This window comes from Dromiciops gliroides, chromosome 2 (assembly GCF_019393635.1).
Source record: "Dromiciops gliroides isolate mDroGli1 chromosome 2, mDroGli1.pri, whole genome shotgun sequence".
Taxonomy (NCBI): domain Eukaryota; kingdom Metazoa; phylum Chordata; class Mammalia; order Microbiotheria; family Microbiotheriidae; genus Dromiciops; species Dromiciops gliroides.
In genome coordinates, this window is record NC_057862.1 from 308,315,271 (window position 1) to 308,335,503 (window position 20,233).

General features: G+C 46.7%; 1 long non-coding RNA gene across 1 annotated transcript; it reads left to right on the forward strand.

Annotated features, from left to right (window-relative positions):
• The first annotated feature begins 841 nt into the window (after nt 1-841).
• On the forward strand, nt 842-20,182 carry LOC122743616. Its single transcript, XR_006355004.1, has 4 exons — nt 842-948; nt 13,842-14,007; nt 15,208-15,295; nt 19,497-20,182. It is a non-coding gene; the product is annotated as an uncharacterized LOC122743616 (long non-coding RNA).
• The last annotated feature ends 51 nt before the right edge of the window (nt 20,183-20,233 follow it).

Consider the following 20,233-nt stretch of genomic DNA (forward strand, 5'->3'; position numbering starts at 1 on the left):
AAGTGACTTGCCCAGGGTCACACAGCCAGTAAGTGTCAAGTGTCTGAGGTTGGATTTGAACTCAGGTCCTCCTGACTCCATGGGAAGTGCTCTATCCACTGTGCCACCTAGCTGCCCCTCCACTGAAAGTTCTGAAGACCCTTTCCTATGTCTCTGGACATTGATGTGGAGAACAATGCAACAAATAGGTCATCCATACCTGTTATCCACCAATGTCTAAGATACATGATCAGTCCACAGTCTTTTTCTGGTCATAAAACTCTATGATATCGTGTAGTCTGTTCTGAACATACTTTTTGGTCTGAATTTCATTGTTGATTATATATTTCTCCCTTGCCCTTTTTTTTGGGGGTGGGGGAAGGGAAAAGAACCAGTAATTTCGATTCCCCTGAGATTTTACTATTCCATAATTTGCATCCCTGAAAATATTGAAATATGTGTAGTGTACTGTGCTGGGCACTTAAGGGAGACCCCAAAGGTAAATAGACTGTCTGCCCTCAAGGAACTACCATCTATTCCTGCTCTGCCTTTAGGAGAATAGAGATGTGGAGAATGGATAAGAAAACACTTAAACTTTGATCCTATAGGCAGTGTGACAGTGAAAAACACTCAAGACTTGGACTGGAGGTGTGTTCAAATCCTAGCTTTGAAACTTACTAGCTGATTGGGCATATCTTTTCAAGCCTTCATTTCCTTAGCTGCAAAATGGGGATAACGATAGTACCCCATACCACTTTGTAGTGAGGAAAGCAGTGTTTTATACATGTGATTTACTAAGGTTGGTCAGCCTAGTGATACAGAATTGGCAAACAGTGTTTCGGGGCTACCATCGGAAGGCTGCAGTCTTAAAAGCTCCAGGCGAGCTAGAACCAGCTCTGGGAGGGGGCGGGCCTCTCCTTTTGTTTCTGGTTCCCCAGGGGTGACATGTCCCAGGCTTCCCCGCTCCAGGTAGGGGAAATTCTTTGTTGATAACCTTGCTCCCCACAGCTGCAGGTGGAACCTGCTTCCCTAGGAAGCGCCTAAGAGCATTGTTCTATCATCTGGACCGCGTTTGGAGCCGGGAGGGGGCGGGGGCGGAGTAAAAGCCGCGGTGTCCAGGAGATACCGTCCCGGCCTGCTTATCTGATCTGCGGCTAATTGAAACTCCCAGCTCAGGAAGGTCAGCCTGGTCCCCTGACAACTGCTGAGCTGGAGCCGGATGGAAAACCCGGGCTGTGACGGGCTGGGCTGGGCTGAGGGAACCCAACCCGGCTGGGGCAAAGACCAGGGACCTTGCTCAGCTTAGCCCGAGCTCCCACTTCTGGGGAGTGTGGCTCTTTCCGGATCGATGGACCTAAGGGCCTTGTTTTGGCCTCGGGGTAGGAGCTCTGAGGCCTGCCTGCCTCTCTCTCCCTCTCTCTCCCTCTCTCTCCCTCTCTCTCTCTCTCTCTCTCTCTCTCTCCCTCTCTCTCTCTCTCTCTCTCTCTCTCTCTCTCTCTCTCTCTCTCTCTCTCTCTCTCTCCCTCCCTCCTCACGTGGTCAGCTGGAGCCTCGAGCCCAGCCGGCCAGTGCCTGCAGAGCCTCGGAAAGAGCCTCTAGGGCGCCCGGTTAACCCCTCCGTGGCTGGCCGGCTCCTCTCCCACGCACCACACCCAGGGGGTCAACTTCGATAGTCACTCAGAATTTCCTGCCTCCCTACTCTGAGCCTGGGACGGCGTCCGAGCCAGGATCTTGGCCACAATAGGGTCTGGGACTTCCTGCCCCGCAATGGCTTGCAAAGACTGAGAACTGGGCCAAGCGCGCGGGTTAGCCTCCCCTCCCTCCCTCCCCTAGCCTGCCTAGGGTCTGGGGTGGTGGTGGTAGTGGAGAGCTCGAGAGGCGGTAAGGGTCTAGAGGAAGTCAAGCGGGAGCTGCCCCTGCTTTCAGCCTCTGAGTCAGCATCCGGTGGGGCGGCAGAACTGCTTGATACCCCTTCTCCTCCACCCTCCCCATTCGATCACCCCTCTCCAGCTCCCCAGGGTCTGCCCAGTCGCTGCAGGGCAGGTGCTCTTGGGGCCGGGGATGGGGGTGGGGAAGGAGCGAAAAGGATAGGAGGCTGTTGCTATGGAGCTAGTAGGCCTGGGGCGGGCGGTGGCCACGGGGAGCCCGGTTTCCAGGGCTTCGTGTGCGGACGCAGTGGGCTGTAGAGATTCCAGGCCTCCGCTTGTCCTCGCTCCAGGCGGCGGGCGGGCTGGCGCGGGCTCCTCTAGGGCGGCTGAGCGCGGCGCCGGGCTCTCTGCGGCTCGCCGGCTCCCTGCCTCTGCAGAGCTGGCCTTAATCACGGAGGTGATAATGAGCCCGCCTTGCAGGAGGTATATTCTGGCCCTGCCAGCAACGCGCAGGCTTATGGGGGTAAATGCGGAAACTAGAGGGCATCTGTACGCATCCCAAGCGCCCACCGACTCAGAATCACCCTTGTAACACACATGATCATACCTTGTTTGTGCAGAACATGCACTCAATTCTAAGCATATAGATAGGATTTTAGGGTTGGAAAAAACTTTGGAAAGCAGATGGGGGAAATTGCAGTCGCCACAGGGGAAGTGACCTCCCCAAGCTGACCAGGGTTAGCAGAACTAGGATTTGAAACCAGTTTTTCATTCCAAACCTAGTGTTTTTTCTGTTACAATACGCTGTCTATATCCCATGTACAGATACTACTAACCCGTGCATATAAATGTATTCCCCAGTGGCCCCTTCCAGCCACTGGTTGCCAACCCACCAGCCTACAGTAGTCCTATTTCTGCACTGCGGGAGGTTCCCCAGTTTTTCAGAGTTGAGGCCAGATTGTCCAAAATAGGGGTGGGGGTGGGGAGTTGGGATCTGAGCCAAGAACAGTACAGCACTTCGGCCTTTGGGATGAAAGGGGGCAGTGAGAGGACCAGGGCCATCATTGAAATGTAGAGAACCCATAAAGAGGAAATATCTATGGCCTGGGAGTCAGGAGATTTTGACTGTAGTCTAGCCTCTGCCACTGATTAAATTGTGCGACCTTGGGCAAATCACCTCATCTCTCCCGGCCTCAGTTTTTCTATCTGTACTATGTGGAAGTGGTTATGCTGTCTAATGTATGATATAAAACCACTAAGGAGCCTGCATAGCCGCTAGAGAATCCAGTTTTTAGTCCTGGGGTCTCCGAATTTGCTCATTTCAGTCTATACTATGTGCCCGGATTATCTACTGGCTTTTCTGGTTCCCACGGGCCCCACATCTTGCCCCACCATCTTCACCAAGCTCTCTGCAAGGACCAGAGGCCATCATTTTCCTTGCACGGTGCCTTAGCTAGGTTCCCAGTGGTCCTCTGGGGCTGAGGGCAACCCACTACAGGTCCAGCCCGTTAGAGACCTTTCAGGTCTAGGGCTCTTCTTGCCCCCACCCACCCCTTCACCAGGGGAGGGAGCGTCTTCGAGACCATAATCCCGGAGGCCGTTGGCAAGCAGCGCGGGGTGACGCGCGGGGGCCTAGCTACCGTGACCTCCTCCGCGGTTGCCATGGAGACGGTGCACTATAAATAAAAAAGGGGGGGGCTAGAAGGCATTTCAAACCAGTTTTCTGGCCTGCTTAGCCTAGTGGGGGGAAAGGAAAGCTGCCTTTGATCCAGGTTCCCATCCCACCTTCCCGGCGCTCACAAGCGCCGGAGACAAACGATCCCCGGCCGGCGGCTCAGCCAGGAAATTACCGCCAATCAGACCTATTTACTGCGAAATAGGAAGCTAATTAGCGCGCCCAGGCCTGCCTTCCGCAGAGCCCAGGAACTAGGGGGTGCGGGGGGGGGGGGAGGTATTGGAAACCTAGGGAGGGAAGAGGGCTGCTCCCCCCGCCTCTGCTCCAGGCCATGCACAGACGCGTCTTCAGACTCCTTAGAACCCCATTCCCGGATAGACCCAGGCCAGTGGTCGCTCAGGGGCGCAGACCTGGCCGAGAAAGCCTGGGGAAGGAGGGAATATTACAGCCGCATCCTTCTGCAATGAATCAGAGCCAGGCTGCCGATTTCGTCTGGCATCCTGAGTCCCTGGAGGATCGGGAATAATTTGGGCGAAGCAGTGGGAGGTGTGCGTTCCGCGCTCAGAGGGGGGAGTGGGAGGGGAGGAGGGGTGGGTTGGTTGAAGGAGGGGGGGGGGTTGCTATCCAACAGCCCGCTGTGGTGAGAACATAGTTGACACTTCATTCCTTTCCAGTTAATGCAGCAAGTACGGGGAGGAAACTTAACCCTCTAATTGCTAAATGGTGCTGGTGACTTGGAAACAGCAGCAGCAGCAGGAGAAATACCAGCGCCCCATCCGCTTCTCACATTTATTTTTCTTCTCTATACTTGGGGGTCAGGTGTAAAGGGTAATTTCTAACCATTAGACTCCAAGTTATTTCTCTCACATGCTAGTTCCCCTGCTCCCATTGTCCTTAGTTGTGTGGGTTATGTGTGTGCTTCCAGCCTCTGAAACTGTAAGATCTTGGATGAGTCTTTTTCTAAGGCTTCAATTTCCTCCTGTGTAAAATGGGATTTAGAGCTGGGAGGGACATCTTAATCCAACTTTCTCATTCTTCAGCTGGGAAAACTAAGGTTTAGTTAGGTCTTGCCCTCAATCAGACGGCTAAGTAGCAGAACTAGGCTCGAAGCTGGGGTCCTTGGAGTACAAATCCAGAATTCTTTCCATTACCTCATACTACACGACTCTAAGGTTTCTTCTGGCCCTATTCATCTACAACTCTTTGTCTAGAACAAGAGTTCTTAACCATTTTTTTTTTTTTTGGGCAACATGGACCCCTTTGGCAGTCAGGGAAAAGCTATGGATCCCTTTTCAGAATGATGTTTTGAAATGCATAATTGCAAAGGAAACCAACTCTACTGAAATACAGCTTATCAAAATAGGAAGCATTCATGGAGCCCAAGTGCAGAATCCTTGGTCCAGAATGAGCTTTGTCTTAGCAGTGATTTGTGTGGCCAGAATTAGACAGGTGGGGAAGGATTCAAATTTCTTACCCCAGGAGATTAATTGGCCCTTGGTGGGGAGCTGGGGAGAGCTTCAGGGTTTCTTTAACTCAAGAACCAAAGTGCTCATAGAGATATTTCTATTCTCCCCCCCCCAATCCAACTTTAGATGACATAAAATCTCATATTCAGCTGTCCCTTGGGCCATTTGGTCAGAGGACTACAGCCAAAGTTGGGGTCCTTGGGCAACAGAAAGGAGCTCCAGGTGAGGAGCTTAAGGCCAGGATTCTTCCCAGGGGGAAGGATGGAAAACCAGACAGAGCTGGGAGACTGTAGGAACCCACATCTTGGCCAAAACCCTAACACTCTAATCTGATTAAATTGCCAACGTGATCTGGTCGCCCTCAATCAAAATGGCCGGGTTCCTGTTTTGCTTCTGACGGCAGAAATGTCACCGGCTCTGCATTAAGCACGCTCTGCAGGAACTCAGGCTTGGCTCATAGTCCTTGCCAAGCCGCCTGCCGCAGACAGCAGGGGAGGGGGGAGCAGGGAAGAAGGAGGGGGTGGCCTGGCCCTGCCTGGGGTCATCCTTTGTCTGGCTGCTTAGGACTCATGTCTTTCTCTAGTCCCTTTTTTTGCAGTCACCCATCTGCTCTTCCTGAGGCCCAGGGTTGCTCTCTCCTCTCCAAATCCACCCACATCCAAATCTCTAGGTCCTAGTATTAGGAAACAGGTAGAAAGAGCCCCTCTCCTCACAACAGCATATTATTACAGTAGAGGTATTGGGTGGGGGAGAGTGTCTGGACTCCACTAGGTGCCACTCCCCTCCCCTAGAGACTGGGAGAAAGACAATGGACTTCTGAAAGCCTAAGGACTTAGAATTCTCTCTACTTCCTTCAGAATGGGTATGTTGGAAGAATTCCCCTCATAGTTTAAGAAGGAAAAGCATGATGGCAGCAAAATAGAGTTAGCACATTTCCCCAGCACATCTGGAGACACAGGGTTGTTTGGGAATAAGTAAACCTTCTCCAAGAGTGCTCTTTAGGGCTCAGAAATGCTTCTTTTCCTGACCTGGGGAGGAGGGAGGGGAGGCAGTTCTGAATGGGTTTGTTCCTTAAATCTATCTCTCCTCTAAATTTAGTCTATTTCTGTAGAGTAAGCCACCATCCTCACAAGTTGCCCAGGTTCACAGTCTCTGGGTCACTTACCCTGAAATCTCTCATTATCTCTTGCCCCTATATCCTTGGGAGACTGAGGCAGAGAAAGGTTAAATGACCATGGGCACGCAGCAATTATCTGAGGCAGCTAGGTAGTATTGAAGATACAGTGCTGGACTTGGAGTGAGGAAGGCCTGAGTCCAAATCTTGACTTGGATAGTGTATTACCTGTGTGACCCTGGTCAAGTCACTGAACCTCTCTGTACCTCAGTTTCTTTATCTGTAAAATGGGGAAAATCAGGAGTATGCTGGAGCCAGCTCAAAAATGACCAAATTTTCAGCATGAGCATTCATGCCTTGGAAATTGGCAAATTGTAAGAATCAGGGCTTGAGTTATTATTTTGTTGATTGCTGAGATGTAAGAAAGTAAGTTTAATTTGCCTTAACATTTTTTGTTAATAATGCAAATTAAATCTAAGAGTTTTTGTACATGGAACATTTTCCCAGAGAGCTGGTTGTTAAACCATTTACTAGCACACTACTGGGGCTAATAATAGTACCTACCTGGAAGGGTTATTGTGAAATTCAAATGAGGTGACATGTAAAGCACTTTGCAAACTTTAAAGTGCTATATAAACAATAGCTATGATTTCATCCAATCAGTTGCCAAATCTTGTCAATACTATCTCCACAATCTTTGCAGAATCCATCTCTTTCTCTCCCTTCTAGATGGCCACTGAAGTCATGTATTTAACACATATTATAGTGTTATATTTGTGTGTGTGTACCATCTGCATCCTAGATTTCAAGCTTCATGGGGGCAGATATAGTGTTTAATACTCATTTTTATTTATTGATCCATTCATTTATTCTAAACTTAACCAAATAAAATATTTTCATATACATGGTAGGACAGAAAAAAGAGGAAACTGAGGATCTTCATTATGTACAGCTTTTAATATTTACGACAGGTTTTTTTTTTTTTTTTGGTGCGGGGCAATGGGGGTTAAGTGACTTGCCCAGAGTCACACAGCTAGTAAGTGTCAAGTGTCTGAGGCCGGATTTGAACTCAGGTACTCCTGAATCCAGGGCAGGTGCTTTATCCACTGCGCCACCTAGCCACCCCTTATGACAGATTTAACATGCAACTTTCAAAGATGTCCTGCTTGCTTGTGATTTTTTTTCCTGGTCTGCCATCTTCTCTCTCCTGTGTGTTCTATGGGTCTCCACACATTGGCATGTCAGGCCCTAGTATCTGCCCCAATCCTTAGCATTGTGATCCATTCTGAGTAATTGCTTAAGAAACATTTGCTGAAATTTATTGGAGTTAAGATTGAGGCAGTCAGGATTTTGTAGACTTGAAGGCAATATGGCATCAGCGAGACTCCCCTTCCCTCTACATTCTGGGCCTCTAGATTCACCCTCAGGATTCAGGATTCTAGGCTGATTGGGGTGTGTGTGTGTGTGTGTGTGTGTGTGTGTGTGTATGTTAGCAGCTGCAGAGGAATGGGGATATTATGTGAAAATCCCAAGAATCAACACTCTGAACTCCACAAAACCTTAGACATGATGGTGAAGACAGAAGGGGGGTTCACTCCTCACGCAAGGGATCTCCTTGGTTCTAAGAAGAGGCTGGGGAGGGGAGAGGGGGAGAAGGAAATGTGTGGCTTCTAGAAAGAACTGACTGAAACAGGTAGGAGGTGCGAGCTGGAAATCAATCAGACTCTGTCATCTTTTCTGGGCATGCTAAGGATGTGCTGGTTTGAGCCCCCACTCAGGGCAATCCCTGGAGTATCATCCCAACATACTACCCCATAGCCTGGGTGGCTGGCCACTGTCCATTGCATGCTCTGCTTTGACTTAAAAAAAGAAAAGGTTTTATTAATCTTTTCTGTTTCCACCAACCACAATTGTCCTAAATATCCCTTCCTCTCCTCCAGAGCCATCCTGTATAACAGTATTTTTTAGAGAGGAAAAAAATAGCACAACTGGTAGTTACATTAAAAAATGTACAATGTATAACGCTTGTGGCCCTTTCATCTGTAGGAAGAAGGGGTAGGTTGGGGGTATCTTCTATTTTTTAATTCCAGTCTTCTTTGAACTTTATAATTTTGTTACATTTACTTTAGGTCTTTTGATTTGTCGTTGTTCTTTCTATTTACATTGCTTTCATCACTGTGCATATTGTTTTCTTGACTCTGCTTACTTTGGCCTGCATCAGTTCATATAGATCTTTTCATGTTTCTCTGTATTCATCATACACATCATTGCTTACTCTGCTCCAACTCTTAGGGAGGATGGAAGGCAGGCCTTAGGTAGGACTTTCTGAGCAGAGGCTGATAGTTCTCTTCTCATGCATTAACCATAGGAATCCTTTTAGCTGGCTGAGAAGGGAGTGTTCTCTAGAGAAAGGGCATAGATAGGCAAGACAGCCTTTCTGGGCATTTTCCTGGGCTTAGGGGTGGGAATGGGGGGGGAGGAGAGAGGTCTTCATGGTTCAGCTACACCCTGACCCACATGATTCTCTCCCTATCCTGCTAACAGCCATGGTCAGGGGCCCCTGAGGCAGATAGGTATTATAGAGGAGGGAGGGGGTCATGAAGTCAGGAAAACCTGAGTTCAAATCCAGCCTCAGTTACTAGCTGAGTGACCCTGGGCAGATTGCCCCTGGGTAAGACATTTAATCTCCATTAGCTTCAGCTTTCTCATCTGTAAAGTTGGCATAATAATAGCACCTTCTGGGGCAGGTAGGTGGCACAGTGGATTCAGGAGGACCTGAGTTCAAATGTGACCTCAGACACTTGACACTAGCTATGTGACCCTGGGCAAGTCATTTAATCCTCATTTCCCAACAAAACAACAACACCACCACCTTCTTCTCAGGGTTGCTATGAGGATCAAATGAGATAATCTTTATATAGCACATAGCAACAATGCTGGGCACATGGTAGCAGTAGGTGCTTAATAAATGCTTGTTTTCTTCCTTCCCTAGGGATGGGGTGTTTGGTGGGATTAGAGTTCAGGACTGCTTTCTGACAAGGAAGAGTTCAGCATCTTTGGGTCTTAGTTGTGAAATAAAGGGATTAGACTAGAACAAAGGTTTCCAGTGCGGGACATGTATACCCACTGAGGGGTACAAGAAGTTTGGCAAATGAGCATTTGGTAAATAATTGCATTGTCCTGTTGAAATATTCCAAAAGGAATAGCATTGGTGAAAAACTATTTTTATGTATTGAATAAAGTTTTCTTTTTGTAAAAAGTTAACCAGTTTATTGAATTTTATTTCTCAATACATTTTTTACTTATTTCATCAATTTCCTGTTTACATATAAATTTTTTTCAACATTCTTTTTTTGGGGGGGCAGGGCAATGGGGGTTAAGTGACTTGCCCAGGGTCACACAGCTAGTAAGTGTCAAGTGTCCAAGGCTGGATTTGAACTCCAGTCCTCCTGAATCCAGGGCCAGTGTTTTATCCACTGCACCACCTAACTGACCCTCAATGTTCATTTTTTTTTTTAGTGAAGCAATTGGGGTTAAGTGACTTGCCCAGGGTCACACAGCTAGTAAGTGTGAAGTGTCTGAGGCCAGATTTGAACTCAGGTACTCCTGACTCCAGGGCCAGTGCTCTATCCACTGTGCCACCTAGCTGCCCCCTCAACATTCATTTTAAAAAATTTTGAGTTCCAAATTCCTTCCCTCCCTACCACCCACCCCACCAGCACCCCTTGAAAAGGCAAATAATATCTTAGCATTTGATTTCTTAGGTGAATGTACATGGAAAACTCTAGAATTGATTTCCTTTCCTATTCCATAGGCAGTTTGGACAGGCTCACTGAAGGTCAAGGGGCTCTGAACTGGACGGTTGCTAAGGTTTCTCCTAGCTCTGACATCCCAGGATGCTGTGAAATCCCCCTGGCAACTGGTTTGGTTCCAGCTCAGGTCCATGGAGATAGAAAAGGACCATCCTCCATGTAACAGCCCTGACTAAGCAGCCAGCTTGGGACAGGAAGGGAGGAGTTAGGCCAAGAGGGCCTGAGCTGCTCACTCAAAAATACCATATGCAAATGTGCTTAATAGCTCTTGTCTATCTTCCCTAAAACTGGTCCTCTCCCCCCATCACCCTCTGCCCTTCTTCCCCGTGTTCTCTTCTTCCCCTCAGACTCTGCAGGGTGGGGTTAACCAGCCCGGTCTGGAGGAGATGATTGGCTGGGCTCTGCCTGGCTCCATCCAGCCTTGACTGCAGCACAGGAGGGAGGCTGGGGGAGCCTAGTGCTTTCCTCCTGCTGTGGCCGCCATCTCACGCGGCCTCATTTCAGAGGCTGTTGGCTTTGAAGAGCTGTTCCTACTTTCCTGCTGGGTAGGGGGTGGGAGAGATGCATGGGGAGGCGGGGAGCTGGGCCCGAGGGAGAGAAAGGGGGGGGATGTCATAGGCCTGAGCTTGTCACGAGAACCCTGAGCCAGCTCTCGGAGCCACAGGCAAAGCAGTCATTTGGATAAAATAAGACCCACTCAGACCTTTGTCCAAAATCTGAACCGTACCTCGTGCGTCTCTGAGGTTGCAGCAAGGGCAGGAGTTGTTTTTCCCTTCATATTGGATGACCGTGAAGCATCATGGGACAGAGCCAGCCCTTCCCGCCCTCCCTTACCTCCTTGTATTCAGTATCAATTAGTCCATATGACTGCTAAAGGTTTCACTGTGGAGAGACCCTGTGAAGAAAGTAAGCTCCTTCAGGTCAGAGACTTTCATTTTTGGATCTGTATTCTCAAATCCTAGTACAGTGCCTTGCATACAATAATGACTTAATAAATGCTGGTTGATTGATTATGAATAAAAATAAATTTGGAAAAATTGAATATGAAGAAAAAGATTATTTATATGCTAAGCATCGAGTTAACTGAGCCCCTGGCTTTAAGAAATATATTCCAGTAGGAAGAGGCAAGGCATATGATCAAAAAAAGACATGGGTAGGGGCAGCTAGGTGGTGCAGTGGATAAAGCACCTGCTCTGGGTTCCGGAGGATCCGAGTTCAAATCTGGTCTCAGACACGTGACACTAGCTGCATGGCCCTGGGCAAATCACTTAACTCTCACTGCCCCGAAAAAAAAAAGACATGGATTCCCACCCTTAGAGAGCCCCCTTCACTGTGAGGGTATGTCAGGGATGGAGTTTTTCCAGGGAGTTAGGAGCTCTGGGCTCTGGTCCTGACTTTTCCCGAATGAATTGTTCTACCTTGGGTAGGTTTCTGGTCCTCCATTCTCTTCAGGGTGAGATGAGAGGGTTGGACTAGGGGATCTCTAAGATTTCTTCCAGATCTACCATTCTCTGCTTGTGATTCAGTTGACTTGCAAATAGAACGCCCCAAAGCATTTGAGAAGGGAGAGATTTCCATCCTTAGATCTCTCCTGTCACTTCTTGTATTTACTAGATTATGCTTTATGCTGTGTGGTTTTGCACACTCCCTGCCCTACCCCACCAGATTGTAAATTACTGAACAGCAAAGACTGTCTTATTTCATTCTTGCATACCCCACCCCCCAGTGCCTTACATAATTCTCTAATAATAATAATAATCCTTAACAGTTACACAGCACCTACTTTGTACCAGGCCCTGTTCTAAGTGTTTTACAAATGTCTCATTTGATCCTCATAATAACCTTGGGAGCTAAGTGCTGTTATTACCCTCCTTTTACAGATGAAGAAGTGGAGGCAGACAGAGGTTAAGTGACTTGCCCAGGGTCACATAGCTAGTAAGTGTCTGGGATCAAATTTGAACTCAGGTCTTTCTGACTCCAGGCCCAGTGCTCTATCCATTGAGCCACTTAGCTGCCCCATAGTACCCCCTGATAGTGTATAATATCTGCTTAATGTTTGTTGAATTGAATGGAAATGATCACTGAATTACTCAGGAGAAATACTTAGGGAGAACAATACCTCATGGGGAAATAATAGAAGTTAACATTTACGAGGCAGCTAGGTGGAACAGAGGGTAATGCAGGAGTCAGGAAGACCCAAGTTCAAATGTAGCCTTAGACACTTATGAGCTGTGTGACCCGGGGGCAAGTCAGTTAACCTCTCAATCTCAGTTTCTTCATCTGTAAACTGAAGATAATAATAGCACTAACCTCCTAGGGTTGATGGGAAGATCAAATGTACTAATATTTGTAAAGCACTTTTCAAACTTTAATGTGCTATATGTAAATGTTTACTAATGTGATATATAGATATAGATAGATACATGCATGCACATATATATGTTGTTGTTTAGTTGTTTTTCAGTCACATCCAACTCTTTATGACCACTTTTGGGTTTTTCTTGGCAAATATAATAGGGTGTCTTGCTATTTTCATCTTCAGATACTCATACATATACATACATAGATACACATAATACATATATACGCACATATTTATCAGTCAAGTGGTGAAGTAGAATGCCAGGTCTGGAGTGAAGATCAGAAAGACCTAAGTTCAAATCTAGCCTCAGACACTACCTGTGTGTCCCTGGACAAGTCACTTAACCCAATTTGCCTCAGTTTCCTCATCTGTAAAATGAGCTAGAGAAGGAAATGGCAAACAATTTTAGTATCTTTGTCAAGAAAACTCCACATGGAGTCATGAAGAGTTGACTGAACTAAATTGATACATATATGTATGTGTGTGTCCTCTAGAAATGATCACTATTATTATTAATGTAGGATTTTAGAGTTTGTAAAGCATTTTACAAATATTAGTTCACTTTATCCTCATGACAACCCTGAGAAATAGGTGCTATTATTGTAGCATTACTTCATTTGAGCCTCATAATTATTCTTAGACATGGCATATATTATTCTTCCCATTTTATAGATGAGGAAAAAGGGGCTCTCAGAGAGGTTAAATGACTTGCTCAGGGTCATGCATTCAGGAGATATACAAGTCCTCTTGAGCTGAAGTCCAATGTGATGCCCACTTCCTACATCTTCGAGTAAGGAATATGTCAGATAGAGAAGTTCCCAGGAAGTACCCTGGTGTCAAGCCCTCAAATGCCCATTAGAGTGCCCGAAATTCTACTATTGGAACTTCATTTCTTGGATACTTCCTATAGTATTTGTTAAAATACAAATAATACAAATTCCCCTCCTGGGGAGGAAGAGCACCTTAAATCTCATCAGGTAATAATGCTGAAGCAGGGATTAGTGGCAGCACCGTGAAGGAATGGAACCCAGGCCAGGCTTTAGGCTAGGGGGAAGGGGTGGGTAGAAGCATTGTAGAAAGGAGAGGTGGGAAGAGGCCAAAGACCACTTTGGCCCCCTGGGATCCCATCCCCAGGAAGTAAGGGTTTCATGGAGACATCGCCACCTGGAAAATGCTGATTGGATGACAACCACTTCACCTGCTGCCCACAGCAGGGAGCTCTTCCCTGGGAGGAGGCCGCTGCAGGGAGTCACCAAGCCTAACCCCGTGAGGAGTCTGGGAAGGGGGAGGGTAGATAAGGAACAGGGGTGGGAGGGATGGGGAGGAAGCCAGATGTCTGTCTCAAGGGAGATCGGGGCTGGGCAGGTTCTACAAAGCTCAGAGAAGGAGAGGGAGATTTCAAAGGTTCTTATGGGCTGAGCCCCCACATTTTAGCAAGCAACCCCTCCACCCTCCTGGACATCAAGCGGGATATGGGACAGGTGCTGGTAGAATCTGATGCCCAAGGATGCCAGGGTTAATCGAGAACAGCGCTCAGATGAAGTCACCTCCTGTTTCTATTTCAGACTGCACTGTGGCCTCCAGCTCCTGCCCAAGGCATCTGGGAGGGGGACCTTGGTGCATCTCCGGGTCTTCCCCCCCCCCATGTAAATCCCATGAGACCCATTCCCTGCTTGTGGACTGATTTAGGGGGACAGGGATGGAGCCATTAGAAGCAGTGCAGAGACCAGGGTGAGTATACCCATAAGTCATGCTTCTCCCTCCCTCCCAGCGACATTCATGATAAATAGCCAGAGACATGGGCTCATCAAAACCAGTTTATGCCAAGGGGAAATTAATTTCTGTCTCTGATAAAGGGTGTGTGCGTGGGTGGTGGCAGTGGCAGGGGGAGCCTGGCAGAGGCAAAAGCTGGTGATTGGGGTGGAAGTGGGGATACAATTGACAACACCTGACTATGATTGGCATAAAAAAGATGGGAGCACTGGCCCTGGATTCAGGAGGACCCGAGTTCAAATCCAGCCTCAGATACTTGACACTTACTAGCTGTGTGACCCTGGGCAAGTCACTTAATCCCAATTGCCTCACCAAAAAACAAAAGATGGGAGGGCCTCAGTATAGGAGGCAGTCAGGTGGTACCATAGATTCAGGGCCTGAAAGGACCCTAGAGGTTATCTAGGCCAACCCTTTCATTTTAAAGATGAGAAAATAATGTCAGGTTAAGTGACTCACCCATTATCACAAATCTATCAACCAATCAACATTAAGTGCTGACTATATGCCAAGCTCTGTGATAAGCACTGGAGATACAAATACAAATAAAAACATAGCTAGTTTCTGCCCTGGAGGAGCTTACAATCTAATGGGGGAAAGCAACATATAGAAGGGAACCGAAAAGATGAGGAAGGTACCCAGAGCAGGGGGGTGTATTGGAAAGTTTCAGAGACATCCAAAATAGTATGCAGCTGGTGGTAAATGGGGAGAAAAGTTTTGTCTTGCTCCCTCTTTAAATAGAGGCCCTGGAGCCCTTGGCCCTGCTCTCCAGTGATGGTGTCCTATCAGAGGGGCAAAGGGATGAGATGTTAGTACCAGGCAGATCTGATCTTGCAGCATAATGAGATTTCCTAATGATGAGTTTCCTGGGTAAGGAAGATGTGTTGGAGAGTTCCAGAGAAGATAGTAAAAGGCAGAATGAGACTTGAACTCAGGACCTCTGACTCTAAATCCAGTCCTTTCCTCCCCTGCACATCACTGTTGCTTCCTCATCAGGAATGGCAGTCCCAGAGATAATATTCAGGGAGCACAATTGATGTGACAGTCTCTTTGCTACCTCCTCTCCCAGCCCTTCCCCTAATGGCCTCTTACATCCTTGACTTTGCCGGTCCTTTTTTGCCTGAAATACATCTCCTTCCCTTGCCACTCCCACTTTTGAAGAAGGCAGCATGGGGCAATGGAAAGAGAATGGCTTGGAAGTCAGAGGAGCTGAGTTCTAATCCTGCCTTGACAGCTCACCAGCTGTGTGGTAAGTAAGATCTTTGTATATTCACATCTTTTCTTGGTCAATGCTACCCATTCCTTGTAGTCTTCCCTTATCTCACCAACTAAAAGTATTCTCATAATGATCTCATAATTTTGTGTGTTCATGGAATGATGATAGCCTAGACTTAAAGCTTGAGAGGTCTATTTCAACTAACCATCAATTTACAGGTGAAGAAGCTGGTCCAGGGAGGACCAGTGATTTCCCTAAGGTCCCCCAGCTAGTAAACAGCAGAGCTGGGATACACTTAGCACATTTTAACATGCCTTGTGTTTATGCTTGTACAGATCCTACTAAACTAGGGTTCTATGAGCATAAGGCCCTTTTCTTATTTATCTAGGTTTCCCCCCTAATGCCTAACCCATTGCACATAGCATCTAGATGTTGAATGTGGATCTCAGAACATTGGCTAATGTGAATTTTTCAGCATCCAGCTTGTCTGTAAAATAGAGTTCAAGGATTTTTCCCATTCTCTAGATGGGGAAAGTGAATCTCAGAGGATTATTCAATGTCAGTGGGAGCACAAGGACCCAGGTCTGTCCGGCCTCAGACACTTGATACTTATTAGCTGTGTGACCCTGGGCAAGTCACTTAACCCCCATTGCCCCATTAAAAAAAAAAAAAAAACAAGGACCCAGGTCTGTCTCCTAATTGACAGTTGAGAGCTCTCTCCCTTAAGCCAGGTTGTCAATTTTTACTGCCCTGTGCCTGGCTACCCTGACTGGATTTGTGAGAGGGGGTGGGAGTGGGAGGAGGGAGGTAGGATTTAATTTATTAAATGATATACAAACAATTCAGGGTTATTTCCCATAGCCAAGGCTACTCTCTCTTCTCCCTATCCTCCCCCACCCAGACTCTTATCCCTGCTTCAGCATGTGTCTGTCTGGTTCCCTGTCTTGGATTTCCTGGTGTTCCCATTATTAAGCTGATTCATTGCTAAGAGTGATTCTTGGGAAAGATAGTAGTGGAAGGGCAGAAGCTGGGGAAATGGAGATGATGTTCACTGGTACCAAGGAATGGAGGCAAAGGACTTGAGCACTTTCTCCCTTGGGGATGTTGATTGGGTCACCATTCCCAAGAGATCCTGATAGATAGGAAGAGTCATTGGGGTGTGTGTTTGAGAGAGATGGAGAGAGGGAGGGAGGGGGAGAGAGAGAGAGATGGAGAGAAGGAGGGAGAGAGAGAGAGAGTAAAGGAGGGAAAGGGAAGAGGGAAAGGGAGGAGTGAAGAGAGAGGGAGGAGTGAAGAGGGAGAGCAGGAGAGAGACAGAGAGACAGAGAGGGGAGAGATCGAGAGATTGATTGAAATTCAGGCTGACACTATAGTAGCAGTCCAGTAAGGATTTAGATGGAATTAGCAAAAAAGCTTGGTGGGTTATCCAGGGAGGCCTCAGGTCCTTAGTGTCTTTGAAGATAGTTTCTCTCTGCAGGCATCTCTGCCTGAACATAGAGGCTGGATGGGGTCACCTCAAGAGGGTCTTCACCTCCACTTCTCCTATACTTGGTAACTTTCAGGCCTTCACCAAGCTGAGAGTCAGGAGACCTAGGTTCTTGGCTCTGTTACTAATGTACTGTCTCAGTCTCTTCAGCTGTAAAAGGAGGGCATGGACAAGCATTTCCAAGGGCCCTCTATTTTAGCTCTGACATTCCATGATTCCATGACTATCCATATCATTCAGAGTTACCAAGGCCATTCTCTCTTCCACCCATTTTCAGGGAGAGATTCAATGTAACAAACATTTATATTACATGCCTACTATGGGGTTGCAAAGATGATTAAGATTCTATCTCTTCAGGGAGCAGCTAGGTGGCACAGTGGATAAAGCACTGGCCCTGGATTCAGGAGGACCTGAGTTCAAATGCGGCCTCAGACACTTGACACTTACTAGCTGTGTGACCCTGGGCAAATCATCTAATCCTCATTGCCCTGCAAAAAAAACCCCAAACCAAACAACAACAACAACAAAAAAATAAAGATTCTATCTCTTCTCCCAAGGAGCATAGAATGTAGTAGAGAATGTGAGACGGGGTCATAAATACCTGAATAAAGGTGATGAAAAGTGCAGGTAAGAGGGCCAAAATCCCTTTGGAGATTGGAGAAGAAAGATTGGCTAAAATGGATTAAGCCTTCCAGAGGTCAGGAGAACTGACCCTTGACTCTACAACCTTTCTCAACCATGGGTGTTTGTGGAATGGGAATGAGGTAGGTAGGATGGGACTGATCTCTCCCTCCAGGATGGAGGCAATCAGGGGAAGCTTCCATCGTTGGTGAAAGATCCCACCTCCGCCACAGCCAACAGATAAACCTTATTAGGACGTGTTGAGTCAAGAATTTATTAAATGCCTATTATGTGCCAGGCAGTGTGCTAAGTAAGCACTGGGGATACAAAGGCAGAAAACCAGACCCTCTTCTCAAGGAGCTCACAGGATAATGGGGCAAACATCTACCTACAAAAAAGATAAACAGGATAAATCAAAGATGATCTGGGGGAGGGGGAAGGCAGCAGCATTAAGGGAAATTGGCAAAGGCTTCTTACAGAAGGTAGAATTTTAGCTGGGCCTTAGAGGAGCCCAGGGAATCCAGGAGACTGAGATGAGGGGGAAGGAACAGTGAGCAGGCCAGTGTCTTGGGATCACAGAGTACATGGAAGGAGGAAGGTATAAGAAGACTGAGAGGCAGGAAAGGGCCAGGTTATGATGATCTTTAAAAGCCAAACAGAGGGTTTTATATTTGATCCTGAATGCAATAGGGAACCAGTGGAGTTTATTGAGTGTGTGGCTAACATGGTCAGAACTAGACTTTAGGAACATGAATTGGATAGTAGAATGGAGGACGGATTGGAGGAGAGAGAGATTTGAGGCAGTAGTCCAGGAGTGAGGCACCTCACGGTCACCCTTGTGTTACCCTGTGTTACCCAGGTGACCCTGGGGATGCTACTAGGGGTGGTTTTTCAGCTTTTCCCTTCCCTCCTCCTGACCTCCCCAGCCTTACTTATCTCACTGTTTGTCTGTCTCAGGCAGGCTCTGTTGATCTGCTTATTGGTACCTAGGGCCTGGAGAAATTGAGCTGTGGGTCCTACTGGGAGCCTAGGGGAGGTTGGAATGGATGACCTTAAAGATTCCTTCCAAATCAGGATTTTTCCATCATGGCCATTGAAGATTTCATGAGACCCTGTGTCCCAGGGATTCTGGGAACAGAAGCCCGGTGAAGGGAGAATGGGGATTATATGGGGATAAGATGTGTCCTAGAATCAGAATCCTACATCAGAAACCTTAAGGTCACCAGTTACCCCAGCTCCCAAGGGGATCTTTGAGATCCAGGTCCAATAGCAGCTGGCACTTATTTCAAAACACTTCAGTGGGGCAGCTAGATGGCGAAGTGGATAGAGCACCAGCCCTGGAGTCAGGAGTACCTGAGTTCAAATTTGGCCTCAGGCACTTAACACTTACTAGCTGTGTGACCCTGGGCAAATCACTTAACCCTAATTGCCTCACTAAAAAAAACCGAATAAACAAAAAACCACTTCAAAGTTTGCAAGGTGCTGCATGCACATTGCCTCATTTGATCCTCATAACAGTGTTGTGAAGAGATGAATCCTGCTTTATTATCATCCCCATATTATGGATGAGGAAACTGAGGATGAGGCAATTGAGTGCACACACACACACACACACACACACACACACACAAATACAGGGTTAATAAGGGTCAGAAGTTAATTTTGAAGCCATGTTCTCTTGTCTCTAAGTCCAGCCCTCTTTCCACAACACTAGTCAGTTGGTCATAGCCAATGATGTCAGTAAGAATTCCAAATAGTGAATTAAAGCTAGAGGTGAGAGGTCAAATGAGACAGATTGGGAGAGATTTGTCATGCCAGCTCTGGGAGGGGCCCACAGGTGAGAAGCAAATGGTTAGTCACTAAGGATGCCAAGCCTCAGACTCCCTAGTTTATATTTTGGGGAAATTGTTGCTTTTTGAAAAAGATCTGGGGGCAGCTAGGTGGCGCAGTGGATACAGCACCGGCCCTGGATTCAGGAGGACCTGAGTTCAAATCCGGCCTCAGACACTTGGCACTTACTAGCTGTGTGACCCTGGGCAAGTCACTTAACCCCCCATAGCCCCGGAAAAAAACAACAAAAAACAAAAAAAAGAAAAAGATTCATGTGTACCAAAATATTTCTAACAGCTCTTTTTGCAGAGGTAAAGAAATGGAAATGGAGGGGGATTCCCATCAATTGAGGAATGGCTGAACAAGTTATGGTATATGAATGTGCCACAATATGATGGTCCTGTAAGAAACGATACAGATGGGTTTTGGAGAATCCTGGGAAACTTTTTATGAACTGATACAAAGTGAGCAGAACCATGAGAAATATTTCTATGATAACAAAATTGTGAAGACAAATAACTTTGAAATACTGAAGAATTCTGATCATTGAAAAGATCAGCCACAATTCCACAGGACTCATGATGAAATATGCTGCTCACATCCTGACTGAGAAGGGATGGACTCAAAGTGACAATGGAGACACAGTTTTTGAACATGTCCAACATGGGTATTTATTTCTCTTGACTATACATATTAATTATGTATTTTCCCTTCTTTGACATAGGGAAATGAAGAGAGAAAGGAGAATTTTCATTAATTGAGCAAAATAAAATTTTATTTAAAAAACATTTAAATCACTCAACAATTAAATCTTTTAATCACTCCACAAGTATTTATTGTGTACTAACAAATGTCCTGACTCATGTTACATATTGTTGGGAGGAGAAAGAACTGGATAAGACATGATTCTTTCCCTCATAGAGTTTATTACATTCAAGGAATAAGACCTTTAACGTGAAATTTCCAACATGTTTTGAATTGAATAAAGGGGCTATAAATAATAATACAAATTTATTATTATTAATTTTTATTGC